This window comes from Rhinoraja longicauda, chromosome 18, assembly GCF_053455715.1.
Source record: "Rhinoraja longicauda isolate Sanriku21f chromosome 18, sRhiLon1.1, whole genome shotgun sequence".
Taxonomy (NCBI): domain Eukaryota; kingdom Metazoa; phylum Chordata; class Chondrichthyes; order Rajiformes; family Arhynchobatidae; genus Rhinoraja; species Rhinoraja longicauda.
The window spans coordinates 31,315,851-31,330,850 of NC_135970.1; the positions used below are offsets into that span (position 1 = coordinate 31,315,851).

Below are 15,000 nucleotides of genomic sequence, written 5' to 3' on the forward strand. Positions count from 1 at the left end.
TTTCCAGTACTTTATTCCTAATGCAGTCTTGAAATCCAACTCCCTGGACTTGCCTTTCTTGGCTTCCTCCCTCACAGGAACATAGTGGGCCTGAACTTGTATTGCCACTCTTGACTGACAACAGCACTGTCATCTTTCTCAATTTTTTCTGGCTCGGATTCTAATTTCATTCCCCCTCCCCCCCACACAAACCGTGTCTCACCATCCCTGTGCAATATTGAAAGTATTATTTAATGTTTTCCTGGAGAGAATCATGTGCTGCCTAGACTGGTGTCTGTAAGCATTCTAAGCTCCAACAACCTACTGCTTACCAACTATCTGAACTATCTCCGAATTAATTATGCGTAAAAGAATCATTGATATTTCAACCAGAAAATATAAATTTCCCCCATTCCATAAATTAAAACTCTATTGGTCAAAGATATGAAGTTTAAAATAGAACATGTAATGTCTTTCATTTACAAAAATACATTTCAGAGAAAAAAGAAGACAACAAATTATTTGAATGCATATGAATAATTTAAATGCTTCACAAACATGAATACACTTGGAAGGGAAACCCATTCATTGTGATGCCTGTCTCTTTCTATTTATGCCTAAGGCTCACCACATACACCCATCCCTTGGTGTGGTTTGTTAATGCCACATGAACTAAATCAGAGATGTTCCCAAAGAAAAGCTATTTTTCAGTTAAACAGTGGCTGTGTTGGACTTCAGGATCTTGAGACCTAAACTGGCTTGAAAAGAAGAGGTAATTTCTCATCATTAATGCTCTGAATTATAATGTAAATTTTGGTATTTAATTTCCCTGACTGCGATCGCAGTCATTTTTAGCAAATCACTCAATTTTTGATAACTTCAAGTCTTTGAATGTGTGCTTGCTTATTATTATTTTTCAGACATAAAGTAGACTTACATTTGACTTTACTAAATATAACTTATCGACCCACCCTTTCCAGCTTATGCACAAGATATAATGATGGTGAGACAGTTTACTTGCTCTATATTCGCTCCAGAAATAAAAGGACAGGAAATGCTGGGAACACCATAGGTCAGGCAGCATCTGTGGACAGAATTCTAGGATCCTTCCTCAGAACTGGTAAAGAAGGAAAGCAAGTTAGTTTTAGCTGCAGAGAGTGTGGAGCATGTGTTATTCTGTCATAACTAAGTTATGTACCAGGAACAAACTATCTCTACCATAAACAGAAAATATTGGAAATATTCTGGAAGTCAGATGGCTACTGGGAAGTGAAATTGAGTTAATGTTTCTTTTCAGAGGCCTTCTGGCTGGATGGGTACCAAGCCGCATCCTCAGGACCCGTGTGGATTGGCTGGTAGAGGTATTCACAAACATCTTTAACCTCTCACGACATTCTGAGGTCCCGTTCAAGCAGACGACTATCATCCCAGTGCCAAAGAAAAGTAACGTAGCAAGGCTTAATGATTCCATCTAGTGGCTCTGACCTCTACCGTTATCAAGTGCTTCAAGAAACTGGTGATGGTGCACATTAACTCCATCCTCCCAGCCAGCCTTGATACATTGCTGTTTGCTTACCATCGCATCAGAACCACAGCAGACGCCATCTCCCTGGCCCCAAACGATTTTCTGGACCACCTGGACTAGAAGGACTCCTGCGTTTGACTCTTATTTGTCGACTGAGGCTCCCCCTTCAACACCATAATTCCATCCAAACACAGCTTCAAACTCCTGTATCTTGGAATCAGCAACAACTCCCCCTCCCCTCTTCCACTACATCCTGATTTTCTGATTCATAGGCCACAATCAGTGAGGATAGGTGTCAACACCTCCTCATAAAGTCACATTCATAGAGTGATACAGTGTGGAAACAGGTCCTTTGGCCCAAACTGCCCACACCGGCCAACATGTCCCAACTACACTAGCCCCCCCCCCTCCCCCCCTGCCTGCGTTTGGTCCATCCACCACCCTTTGTGTGAAAAAGTTACTAATCAGATTCCTATTAAATCTTTTCCCCTTCCCAAACCCTAACCATAACCTTAAACCTATGTCCTCTGATCTTCGATTCACCGATTCCGGGCAAGAGACTCTGCATCTACCCGATCTATTCCTCTCATGATCTTATACACCTCTACTATAAGATCACCCATCCTCCTGCGCGAAGGATAAAGTCCCAGCTTACTCAACTTCTCCCTATAGCTCAGACCCTCTAGTCTTGGCAACATCCTCATTAATCTTCTCTTTATCCTTTCCAGCTTGACAACATCTTGCCCAGAACTGAACACAATTCTCTAAATGCGGCCTCACCAACGTCTTATACAACTGCAACATGATCTCCCAACTTCTATACTCAATACACTGACTGATGAAGGCCAATGTGCCAAAAGCCTTTTTGACCACCCAATCTACCTGCATCTCCACGTTCAAGGAACCATGCACCTGTTCTCCTAGATCCCTCTGCTCTACCACACTATCCAGAGTCCTACCATTCACTGTGTAGGTCCTGCCCATGTTAGACTTCCCAATAAGGAACACCTCACATTTATCCGTTAAATTCCATCAACCATTCCTCAACTAACAGGCCAATCGATCACGATCCTGCTATAAATTTTCATAACCATTTTCACTATCTGCAAAACCACCCACTTTTGTATCATCTGCAAACTTGCCGTGTATGTTCTCATCCAAATCATTAATATAGATGACAAACAGTAACAGGCCCAGCACCGAATCCCGAGGCACACCACTGGTCACAGGTCTCCAGTCCAAGAAGCAACCTTCCACCATCACCCTCTGCTTCCTTCCATGAAGCCAATTTTTTATCCATTCAGCTATTTCTCCTTGGATTCCATGCAATCCAACTTTCCACAGCCTACCATGCAGAGAACCTTGTTGAATGCTTTGCTCCTCCACAGTAATGCAAGGATAAGATCTCAGTCTCCTACTATACTCCCTGTTCACTAATGACTGTGCAGCCAAATTTGGCTCCAACTCCATCTGCAAGTTTGCAGATGATGCCACTGTAATGGGCCAGATTATGAACAATGACAAGACGGAGTGCAGGGAGGAGATAGAGAACTTAGTGACATGGTGTCAAGACATCAACCTCCCCCTCAATGTCAGGAAGTGAAAGGACCTAGTTATCAACTTCAGGAAGCATGGTGGAGTATAAGCTTCATCCAAAATTAATGGTGGAAATGGTAGAGAGATTCAAGTGCCTAGGCATTAATATTGGCAATGGTCTATTATGGGCCAACCATATTGATGTGACAGCCAACAAGGAACGCCAATGCCTCTACTTCCTGAGGAAATTCAGCAAGTTTCCAGTGACGTACAGATATAGATGCACCCTTTGCAGACATTGGACTTTGTCTCTGGAACAAAGGTATCACTTGCCGTACTTGTGCATTCAATTCCATATTCCATCTGGATCAAAGATTGGATTCCGCATCTTCTAATGGAATGTTGCCACCAGAAATATCTTTCCCCTCCCATATTTTTCAGCATCATGAATGGTTCATTCCTTTCCTGAGAGCTTGGTTGATTCTCACATTCCCATCTACTCCTAGTCTGTTTTGCAGACAGCTTTGTAGGCAACTGCAGTAGAAGTAATAGCTTGTTCTGTTGCATCTTTGGTAAATAGGATTAGTATAAATCAGCTGGCATGGACGTGATGGACCGAAGGGCCTGGTTCTGTATTGTATGACTCTATGACAATCTGAATCTATGATGCCAACAGCATCCTATCCTCTGACCAGGCATGCTATAGGTCTTTATACAAACACTAAATTATATCATTTCAACTGCTAACTTTCTAATTTGTTTCAGAACCAGGCAGTTCTGGTGAAATTTCATCAGATAGTGTCAACATAAGAACATGGGCAAATAGGAATAGGTGGAGGCCACTCGGTCCCTCGAGCCAGCCCTGTCATCCAAGATAAACAGGACAGCTCTGCGCAAGGCATCATCTCATCACCTTCTTTACATCGGCAAGACCAAGATAGACTCGGTGACCATTTCGCCTTGTTCTCTGTTCGCCAAAGCCTGCTGGATCTCCCATTTGCTACCCATTTTAACTCCCCTTCACATTCCCATACTAGCTTTTTTGTCCTGGGTCTCCTCCATTGCCAGAATAAAGGCACATGAAAACTAGGAACAGCACCTCATAGTTTATTTGGATAGTTTGCAATCCACCCGTATGAACATTGAATTCTCAAATTTTTCATAACTAATCATAACATTTTTCAAACCTCCCCCTCTTCCTTTTCCCCCACCCAGTTGCACATCCATTTCTCTCATCTTCCTCCTGTCCCCTTCCATTTATATTCCTTCCTCTAGCTTGACATTTCACGACTCTTTTCTCTTTAACTCACCACCCATTGTCTTTTCATCTCTGGCCTTTGTCCAACCATCTGCCAATCAAAACCCCCTCTCCTGTATCCACCTATCACTAGGCTTTGTCCTGCCCTCATCTCTCTTTTCCAGATTTCTTCCTCCCCCCGCACCCCCACTACAATCTGTCTGAAGAAGGGTCTCGACCCAAAATGTCACCTAGCCATGTTTTCCCACGGATATCATCTGTCCTATTGAGTTATTATTCCAGCACTTTATGGGGTTTTTGTAGACCAGCATCTGCAGTTCATTTTGTCTATATCTCCTGGTCTGTGCCAGTTCCCAACAGATGTGGATTACCACATTTTTCTTCGAATACCTCCAATTATCAAGGTTCCAAAACCAATTGGAGAGGGAATTACAGGGATCCCCCCCCCTCCCCCACAGAATGCTGGAGTAACTCAGCCGGTCAGGCAGCATCTCTGGAGAAAAGTAATAGATGATGTTTCGGGTCAAAATCCATCTTCAAAAGAAGAATTCCACCCTGAAACGTCACCTATTCCTTTTCTTCAGAGATGGTGGCAACTATCAACAGAGGCAGTAAATCAACAAAATTTCAAGAAGAGGAGAGGTTGCAATTTCCAAAGCCTCTCATTGAGGATCCCTTTGATGAACACTGATCATTATCCAGTTGCTTGCAATCTGCAGAAATTTTAAAAATAACCAAGTTTAGATTGGTTAAATTTATGGCCATCTGATTCCATTTATAATTAAATCTCTTTACGACGATCATTTCCTCCAAGACAAGTGCCACATTTCAGTCACTGAAGTGTAGAAACATGAAACTCCTCCTTGACTTGGTTTATATAAATGGACCAGTGAAAATCACATTTTCCTACTCACAGCGGATCACCTCACTGAGTTTCAATGGAGACCACGGATTTTTCATCACAGCCTGAAGCAGAAGAAGCAATGGCAAGCAGGAGGCCACAACAGCCCACGAACACAGTGGTGGACATGAAGGGCATTGTCCAGCCACAGCAACACTCCACACCTATTAAGGACCATCTCATCTGGTCCCTGTTTAATGCATTCTATCTAAATGCATGTTGTCTTGGATTCCTTGCACTTGTCTACTCAATCAGAGTAAGTTTACTTTTTTTATTTTACTCCTCTAGTTTCTGGTCAGTTATCAATCCTCCTGTGAGAAAGACTTTTCCATGTTATGCAGCATGTCCTATGTTCCATCTTTGCAAGTCTGTCCACCCTTTTCTTACAGCTAATCTCTAATCAAGGCATAATTCTGGTAATCATTCCATACTCTCTCCACGGCCTATGCATCCTTCCTGTAATGGGGCCAGAACTGCACGCAATATTCTAAATGTAGTCTAACCAGTCTTAGGGAGCTGCCTCTTGCATTCAATGCCCCAAGAGTATAGCATAAGCATTTTTTACCACCCTACCTACATGTACAGTCACTTTCAGCTAGTTATGGACCAGCACTCCAAGATCGCTCTGCACATCAATGCTGTTAAGGGTCTTACCATCAACCGTATACCTTCCTGCTTGTGCGAAGTGATAGCATGCAAACCCTGCCACTGTTGTCCATCTGGGACTCCACTTGAGTCTGAAGTAGATTAGGTGGTAAAGAAAGCATACGCATGCTTGCCTTCTTCTGCTGAGGTATTGAATGTAAAGATTATCAAATCATGTTTTAGATGTATAAACCTTTAGAGTGTTGTATGCGGTTCTAGTCACCATCAGGCATGTGAATTTTCCGTGTTTCCACGGATTTCCGCGTTTTTTAAAATCCATTTTCCGCGCTTTTTGCATGGTTTTCGCGTTTTTCACTTTGCCAAATAAACGGAGAAATCGGATCTAAAAAAAGAAAGAAAAATAAATAAACAATGTATACTTGTAATGAACACTAGGGTTCCGCCAGAGGTCGCTAGGGGTTCCGTGAAAAATCCCCCCCCCCCCCCCCCCCGCGCGCCCTGGACGTCGCCTTGAAAATGTCGTACCTAGGCTGGGCAAGGCAGCCAATCTCGGCCTCATCGCGACTTCCATGGCCAATTTGACAATTCGGCCGCCAGAGATCACTAGAGGTTCCGCGAGAATTCCCCCTCCCCCCCCCCCCCCCCCCCCCCCCCCCCGCGCGCCCTGGAAGTCTCTCCGAAAATGTGGCACCTAGGCTGGGCAAGGCAGCCAATCTAGACCTCATCGGGACTTCCACGGCTAATCGGTGGGTTGAATTTGCAACTTGCGGCCGGGGCTCTGGAACTCCAGCCCAGCTGGAGCCAGCACATCTATCCCCACAGCCGACTTCCTTGGCCAGCTGGACAAACCAGCAAAGCTCTGGAACCAAGAGTGCCAGAAAATCAGTGGTGGAACTGTAATGAGTAAATATGAAATTTAAGTGCAAGATTATATAACTGAATGAATTAAGACAGGGTTAAAATATAAAACACAGCAGGAAAGCCAATTACCACCTTTTTGCGCTGATTATCAATTAATGTGCGAATTTATTTCAAAATGTTATTAGTGTACAGTTACATTCACATTATTTTGTAATCTCTGTTTTTACTTTGAAATGCAATAAAAGAGGCTTGAAGCGGGTAATTTTCAAAATTTTTGACCCCCGTTGTATGCCTCTCGGCTCTTTCCTCTTTTTTTTACCTCACTCACATGTCTGCACCATATTACTATTACAGGGAGGATGTGGAGGCTTTATAGGTGCAGAGGATGATATTAGAGAGTATTAGCTGTAGGAGAGGGTGGGTGTATTTGCTTGAATGTCTGAGGTTGAGGGGAGACCTGATAGATGTTTATAAAATTATGAGAGGCATAGATAGGGTAGACAATTAGAACTCTTTTCAGAGGAAGGAAATATCAAATACTATGGCACACAGCTTTAAGGGGAGTGGGGGGAGGTTTAAAGGAAAGGTGAGACAAGTGATAGTCCCCCTGATAAGCTGATACAGAAGGTGAAGGTGACTTGGTCATATGGATTTGGAATTGGCTTACTGATAGAAGATAGAGTGTGGTGGTGGAAGCACAATACTCAGACTGGAGGTCTGTGACCAGTGGAGTTCGGCAGGAATCTGTGCTGAGACCTCTGCTGTTTGTTGTAAATGACTTTGATGTAAACGTAGATGATTGAACGGCAGAGTAGACTTGATGGGCCGAATGGCCTACTTCTGCTCCTATCACTTATGAACTTAGATGGCTTACTTTGGTAGATTGCTGGGGTTGCGGACTGTGAGGAAGTCTGTCAAATTTTTAATGGGACATATATCAGTTGCAGAAATGGGTGCAAAAACAGCATAATTCGGCATATATATGTGTACAAATCTTTGAATATTTCTGCTCAGTTTCATAGAATATAGAATATGGAACATGGAGCACAGCACAGCTCAAGACCAGGCCCATGGGGGGCCTTCATGTCTGTGCTGAACATGATGCCGACCAACTCTTATCTGTCTGTACATAATTCATATCCCTCCATTCCCTGCACAACTATGTGCCTATCCAGAAGTTCCTAAATGCCACTGTTGTATCTGCCTCCATCAGCACCCCTGGCAGCATGTTCCAGTAACCCACCACTCTCTGTGTAAAGAAAATCTGGCCCTCTGACTGTCTACCCTATCTATGTCTCTCATCATTTTATGAAATTCTATCAGGTCTCCCCTCAACCTCTGGTGGTCCAGAGAAAACAATCTAAGTCTGTCCAACCTCTCCCTGTCGGTAATACCTCGTAGTCAAGGCATGATTTTTCCAAAGCTTCCACATCCTTCCTGTAAGTTGGGGACCCGAACTGCACATAAATCTCCAAATGCGGCTTAATCAAAATCATGTAAAGTGGAGCCTAGGACTAATGGTGTGCCTAATGGGTTTTGGGCCCATTTCTGATTTCCTGAATCTTAGACTCAATGCGCTGACCTATGAAAGCAAGCAAATGTTTGCCAACCTACCAAGGCTATCAATTAATGTTGCTATTTTCAGGGAATTATGGACGGACCCCAAGATCTCTCCAGTCTGAATATTGTCCTTCCACCACAACTCTTCTATGAGTATGCCAGTTCTGAATGTATACGACCGTCACTATTAATCCCATGCAGCTTAATCTTCAGGATCAGCTTACCAATGAGACTTCATCAAAAGCCTTACTAAAAACCTTGTAGGCGAGCAAGGCCTTGAAGGTTCCGCTTGGTAGGTTGCTCTGGAAGATTGGGTCACATGGGATGCAGGAAGAGCCAGTAGACTGGATAAAGCATACAGGTGACACATCACGGCCACACTGTGGAGGCCTTGCCGAGGTGTCTTGGGGGACACCCACACGAAGGCTCATCAGAGTCCTCAAAGGCTCGTCGGTCGGCATAACCGGGAGGGAGCGGGAGACGCCAGACGCGAGGAGTGAGGGCCGGTGGGAGGGTGAACCGGGGTAATGCCTCCAGCATTACCTTCACGTAGGCTGCAGGAGGAGCCCCCGGGGCACAAAGATGGTCGGGTGAGGAGAGGAGAGGGACGTGGTTCGCGTGAACTGCTCCAGTACATCGAGTGTGCGAGCCGACCGGACTTTGGACTTTGAATAACGGCGCCAAAAGTGGCAGAGCCTGCATGTGTAATTTTTGCAAAGTGAATTTCACTGAGCATTTGCAGATGTTACAAATAAAGCACTATTGAACTATTGAACTATTGAAAGCTTCACACCATGAAGTGATAAGTGGGTGAATAAGCCTCATTCTGAGGATCTGGTTTCCATTTGTTCTTTGGTATTTTCAAACCACAGATGGCATAAGAATTTCCAAGAATTAAACTTACTTGAATACCTTTTGTTTGCTAACCACTCCTTACCTTTTGAAAATTTTACTTTGTTCCTTTAGGCTCGTGATTCAAAAGTTGTCAACAACACTCGAAGAGCCAGGAAGTTTGCCGCTAAGGCCATGGGACTGAATGTGGCTGCCACTCTGTTCTCCCTCACCCTGCTGGCAGCAGGTTTGGCCTATTACTTGTATGTAACTGTGGCACAATTGACTGCCTGACCAACACCTTTTTGCAAGTCCAGGATGAGCGGTTAAAATAGGAGACACAGTTCACATCATGAAACAGATGATCTGTAACACAGCAGACCACACTGAAGGATGGCAGTTGAATATATTTATGTAACGGTTTTATCTGTAACTCATTCATATATTGTGGACGTAAAAGTTCCTGAAATCTTACAAAGCAAAACCAATTAATTAGTCTGATATTCAGAATAAATCAGATAATAATTCTGCATCCCACTGTATCATTTGACCACCTTCCTCACTCTCCCAACTGCACAGACTTGCGTGTCATTTGCAAACTTACTCGTCAGTCCACAAACATTTTATGCAAATCTAATATATATATATATATAACAAACAGAGTTCCCAGCAATGACCATAAAACCACCTCTTTGATGCAGTCGGTCCAAATTGCAGAGGCCCTTGCAAAGATATTTGGATCTTCTTTAGCCATAGTTGAGATTCTGGATGATTTGGTTAGGCCGCATTTGGAGTATTCCATGCAGTTGTGGTCGCTGCATGGATTAGAGGGTTTCAGCTGCAGGAAGAGATTGGATAGGCTTGGATTGTTTTCTCTGGTCAGAGATTTGATGGAAAGCTTTTCACTGCACCTCAGTACATGTGACAATAAACCAAACTGAAAGATGTATATAAAATTGTGAGAGGAATAGACAATGTCCAACACTAGAGGGCATAGCTCTAAAGTGAGAAGGGGAAAGTTTAATGGAGATGTGCGGAGTAATTTATTTTACACAGACAGAAGTAGTAGAGGTCTGGAGCGCGCTGCCAGAGACGGTGGAGGCAGAGGTGAGAGTGGCATTTAAGAGGCTTTAGGGTAGACACAGGGAAGTGCAGGGAATAGAGGGATATTCATTATGTACAGTCAGATGAGATCAGTTTAAATTGGCATCATGTGTAAGAAGGAGCTGCAGGTGCTGGTTTAAACTGAAGATAGATACAAAAAGCTGGAGTAACTCAGCAGGACAGGCAGCATCTCTGGAGAGAAGGAATGGGTGACGTTTCGGGTCGGGACCCTTCATCAGACTGGTTAGGGATAAGGGAAACAGGAGATATAGACAGTGATGTGGAGAGATAAAGAACAATGAATGAAAGATATGCAAAAAAGTAACGGTGATAAAGGAAGCAGGCCATTGTTATCTGCTTGTAGGGTAAAAATGAAAAGCTAGTGCGATTGGGTGGGGGAGGGATGGAGAGAGAGGGAATGCCGGGGCTACTTGAAGTAAGAGAAATCAATATTCATACCACTGGGCTGTAAGCTGCCTTAGCCAAATCTGAGATGCTGTTCCACCAATTTGCGTTTAGCCTCACTCTGACAATGGAGGAGACCGAGGACAGAAACATCTGTGTGGGAATGGGAAGGAGAATTAAAGTGTCCAGCAACCGGGAGATTAGGTTGGTTCACGCGGGCTGAGTGAAGGTGTTCTGTGAAATGATCGCCCAGTTTGCGTTTGGACTCACCGATGTATAGAGTCCACATCTTGAACAACGGATACAGTAGATGAGGTTGGAGGAGGTGCAAGTCACTCTGCCTAACCTGAAAGGACTGTCGGGGTCCCTGGACAGAGTCGAGGGAGGCGGTATAGCGACAGGTATTGCATCTTCTGCGGTCGCTGGGGAAGGCACCTGGGGAGGGGGTGGTTTGGGTTGGAAGGGATGTTTGCCAGGGAGTTGCGGAGAGAACAGTCTCTGCAGAAGGTGGAAAGGGGTGGAGATGGGAAAATGTGGCTAGTGGTGGAATCCCCTTGGAGGTGGCAGAAACTTTGGAGGATTATGTGTTGTATGCGACGGCTGATGGGAAGGTAAGGACTAGGGGGGACTCTGATCCTTTTGTGACTAGGGGGAGGAGGAGCAAGGTGGAGTGCAGGTTACCGAGGAGACACGAGGGGGGGGGGGGCTCATCTATGATGGGAGAAGGGAACTCCCGTTCCTTAAAGAATAAGGATATTTCGGAAGTCCTAGTATGGAACACCTCACCTTGGGCGCAGAAGCGGCGTAGATGGAGGAATTGGGAGTAGGGAATAGAGTCTTTGCAGGCAGCAGGGTGGGAAGTGTAGTCGAGATAGTTGTGTAAGTCAGTGGGTTTTAATTTAATGGAATTGAACTCTGACAAATGTGAGATGTCACACTTTGCTTTGTCATACCAGGGCCAGACTTACAAATAAATGTAGACCTCTGGAGAATGTTGTAGAACAGAAAGATTTGAGAGCATGGCTCTCTGCAAGTGGCGAGTCTGATAGACAGTGTGGTGAAGAAGGCCTTTGGTACACTTGCCTTCATTGGGAAGAGTACTGACTACAAAGGTTGGGACATCATGATACAGCTGTACAAGTCATTGGTGAGGCCACGCTGTACTAGGTGCAGTTCTGGTCACCCAGCAACAGGAAGGATGTCATCAAGGTGGACAGGGTGCAGAAGAGATTGACCAGGATGTTACCCAGACTTACCGGCTTAAATTATAGGGAGGTTGGGTGGCTGGGGCATTTCGCTTTGGAGCGTAGGACGCTAAGGTTCACAAGATCATGAGGGGCACTCAGAAGGTAGTTCATATTTAGAATGAACTATCAAAGGAAGCTATAGAAGGGGATACAATTACAACCATCAAAGACATTTGAACAGATATATGGATATCAAGGTTTAGAGGGCTATGGACCAAATACAGGCAAATGAGCCCAGCCCAGAATGCCAACAATCACATAGGTAAGATGGGCCCAAGGGGCTGTTTCTCTGCTGTACAGTTCTATGACTCCAAGACAGGATTTACTCACATTTATAAAAACATGGGCTTTTTGGGAAAAGTCAGCAAAGCTTTGTGTGAGGGACATAAGCGGAAGGAGGAGGAGATAAGAACCTCTCAGCCCCATCAATCTGTTCCTTTCCCCTTCTCCTTCCACTCATATCCCACCCCTCCCTGTTCCAAGTCCCCCATTTCCCCTTTATTTCCCCCTTTCCTCGTCCTTGTCTTCTAACATTCTATTCCTTCCTCTAACTTTACATTTCTGTCCTCTGTTTCCATGTCACCACCCTTTTGTCTCCTTTTCGCCTCTCGCCTTTGTCAAGTTCTCCTCCCATCTGCCAGTCATATCCCTTCACCAGTATCCACCCATCACTTGCCTGGTTTGCCCAAACCCCCTCCCCCACCCCCCGAACCTTCTTGTCTCTACTCCATTGATCCGAAGAAGGATCCCAACGCAAAACGTCATCTTTCCCTCCACAGATGTTGCCTGACCTGCTGAAATCCTACAGCAGTTTGTGTTTAGCTTAAATGGGGCATCTTGGTAGGCAAGAACACGGTGGGCCAAAGAGCTGGCTCCAGTGCTATATGACTCAATGACCAGTGAGTCCATCCCTTCAACCATGTGTTCATTCAACCTGCTCTTCCATCCCTGTGCTCACTATGTTGTGGTACCAGAAGCAATCTGCAGATCATTGCCCTTGAGGCTCTTTTTTTTCACACAACTACTCAGTTTCCTAAACTATGTAATGAATCGGATTTGATAAGGTTACTCAAGGTAAGGGGACCATTAGGAGGTAGCGACCACAACTTGATAAATTTTAATCTGCAATTTGAGTGAGAGAAGATGAAATCAGATGTGTTGGTATTGCAGCTGAGCAAAGGTGACTACAGAGGCATGAGGGAGGAGCTGGCCAAAGTTGACTGGAAAGGGACCCGAGCAGGGATGACGGTGGAACAGCAATGGTAGGAATTTCTGGGAATAATCCAGAAGATGCAGGATCTTTTCATTCCAAAGAGGAAGAAAGATTCTAGGGGAAGAAAGAGGCAACCGTGGCTGACAAGGGAAGTCAAGGACAGTATAAAACTAAAAGAGAAGGCGTGTAACATAGCAAAGATTAGTGGGAAGCCAGAGGATTGGGAAGTGTTTAAAGAACAACAGAGGGTGACTAAAAGGAAAATATGGGGAGAAAAGATGAAGTACGAAGGTACGAAGGTTTCTTCAGTTATATAAAGAGCAAGAAAGAGGCAAGAGTGGATGTTGGACCACTGGAGAATGAAGTGATAATGAAATCTGAAATGACAGAGGAGTTGAATAACCTTTTTGCATTCGTCTTCACAGTGGAAGATGCTTGCAATGTGCCTGAAATTCAAGAGAGTCAGGGGTGGAAATGAGTGGAGAGGCTATTACCAGGGAGAAGGTGCTTGGGAAGCTGAAAGGGCTGAAGGTGGATAAGTCACCTGGGCTGGATGGACTGCACCCCAGGGTTCTGAAAGAGGTGGCTTTAGAGATTGTGGAGGTAAGAATGGTGGTATTTCAGGAATCACTAGAGTCAGGAGTGGTTGGGGATGTCAGAGGTTATGGGGAGAAGGCAGGAGAATGGAGTTAGGAGGGAGAGATAGATCAGCCATGATTGAATGGCGGAGTAGATTTGATGGGCCGAATGGACTATTTCTACTCCTATTGCTTATGACCTTATGACATGTTGCAGGATCTCATCCTTTCTCCGACCTGTGTCATTGGTTCCTACCTGCCCCACAACCTCTCACTGTTCACCCTTCCTTTTCAGACTGTTCTACAGCCACTCTGAGACATCCCTGCTCCTAGCATCAGGAAGCAAACACATCAGCCTGGAGTCTCTCTCGCAGTTGCCACGTCGTCGTCCCGTCCCCCCGCCCCCGTCCCCCACCCCTCCCCTCCTGGTACAGCAGCACCAACCTCGTGCCACAATGTCTACCACTGTTGCCGTAGGTCTCTCCTGCAGCATCCAACATAATATACTTGTGGAGAAAGGAGTGCCCACAGGGGACTCTTGTACCATTCACCCACCCTTCCAGGGGCACACACCAGCAGAGGGACAAGCTCTCCAAATGTTCTGTCCAACTCATTATTCGCATTTCAGAGTCAGTATGCAGATCCAATTGATCCAGGAGGTCTGACAGCAGCTACATCAGACGGATGTCCTTCAGGGGAAGTCACCAATTACACTGGAAATATCCCTGATTCCCACATCTAGCAGTACACTACAGCCTCCTCCACACAACCTTGCTCACTACTCCCTTTGCTGAAGACGGGAAGAGGGACAAAACATTGGAGACACGAAACACAAGGTGTCAGGGTTTATGGGGAGAAAGCAGGAGAATGGGGTGAAGAGGGAAAGCTAGATCAGCCATGATTGAATGGCCGTGTAGACTTGATGGGCCGAATGGCCTAATTCTGCTCCTTTCACTTATGAACACAAGACAGCAGACATTGGAATCTTGAGAAAAAGCAAATTGTTGGGGGAATTCAGTGGGTCAGGTAGAATCTGTGGTGGGAATGGACAATGTTTTGGGCTAGGACCCTTGTTCAGACTGAAAAACCTTATCTGGTCATTATTCACCTGAGTCACTGAGCCTGAGCCAGTCTGAGCCAGTCTGAGCTGCTCTGAGTTTGAGGTGGTTCCTGTTCCCTTTCCAAACGCCACTGATGATTGGGAAACCTGCTCCTTTGCCTGGAAATCACGTCGCTACTCTAAGCCTCTGATTCTTGACAACTTCATCATTTGGGCTGAAATGAAGTGGTTTGAGAAACTTTTGATATGTTAATTTAAATATTTTTTAATTCCCCAGGTCTGGGTAATGGGAGATTGGATAACAGCAAAAGTAATCATGGCGATACCTCACGAAAG

The 15,000-nt window shown here is 45.0% G+C and overlaps 1 protein-coding gene across 1 annotated transcript in view; it reads left to right on the forward strand.

The window, feature by feature from the left end:
• Nucleotides 1–5,240, forward strand: part of spty2d1 (SPT2 chromatin protein domain containing 1) — a 44,526-nt gene extending 39,286 nt beyond the window's left edge. The window contains exons 7-8 of the transcript XR_013548440.1: nt 602–751; nt 3,806–5,240. The gene's annotated coding sequence lies outside the window, so the exon portion shown is untranslated. The remainder of the gene's footprint in view (nt 1–601; nt 752–3,805) is intronic.
• The last annotated feature ends 9,760 nt before the right edge of the window (nt 5,241–15,000 follow it).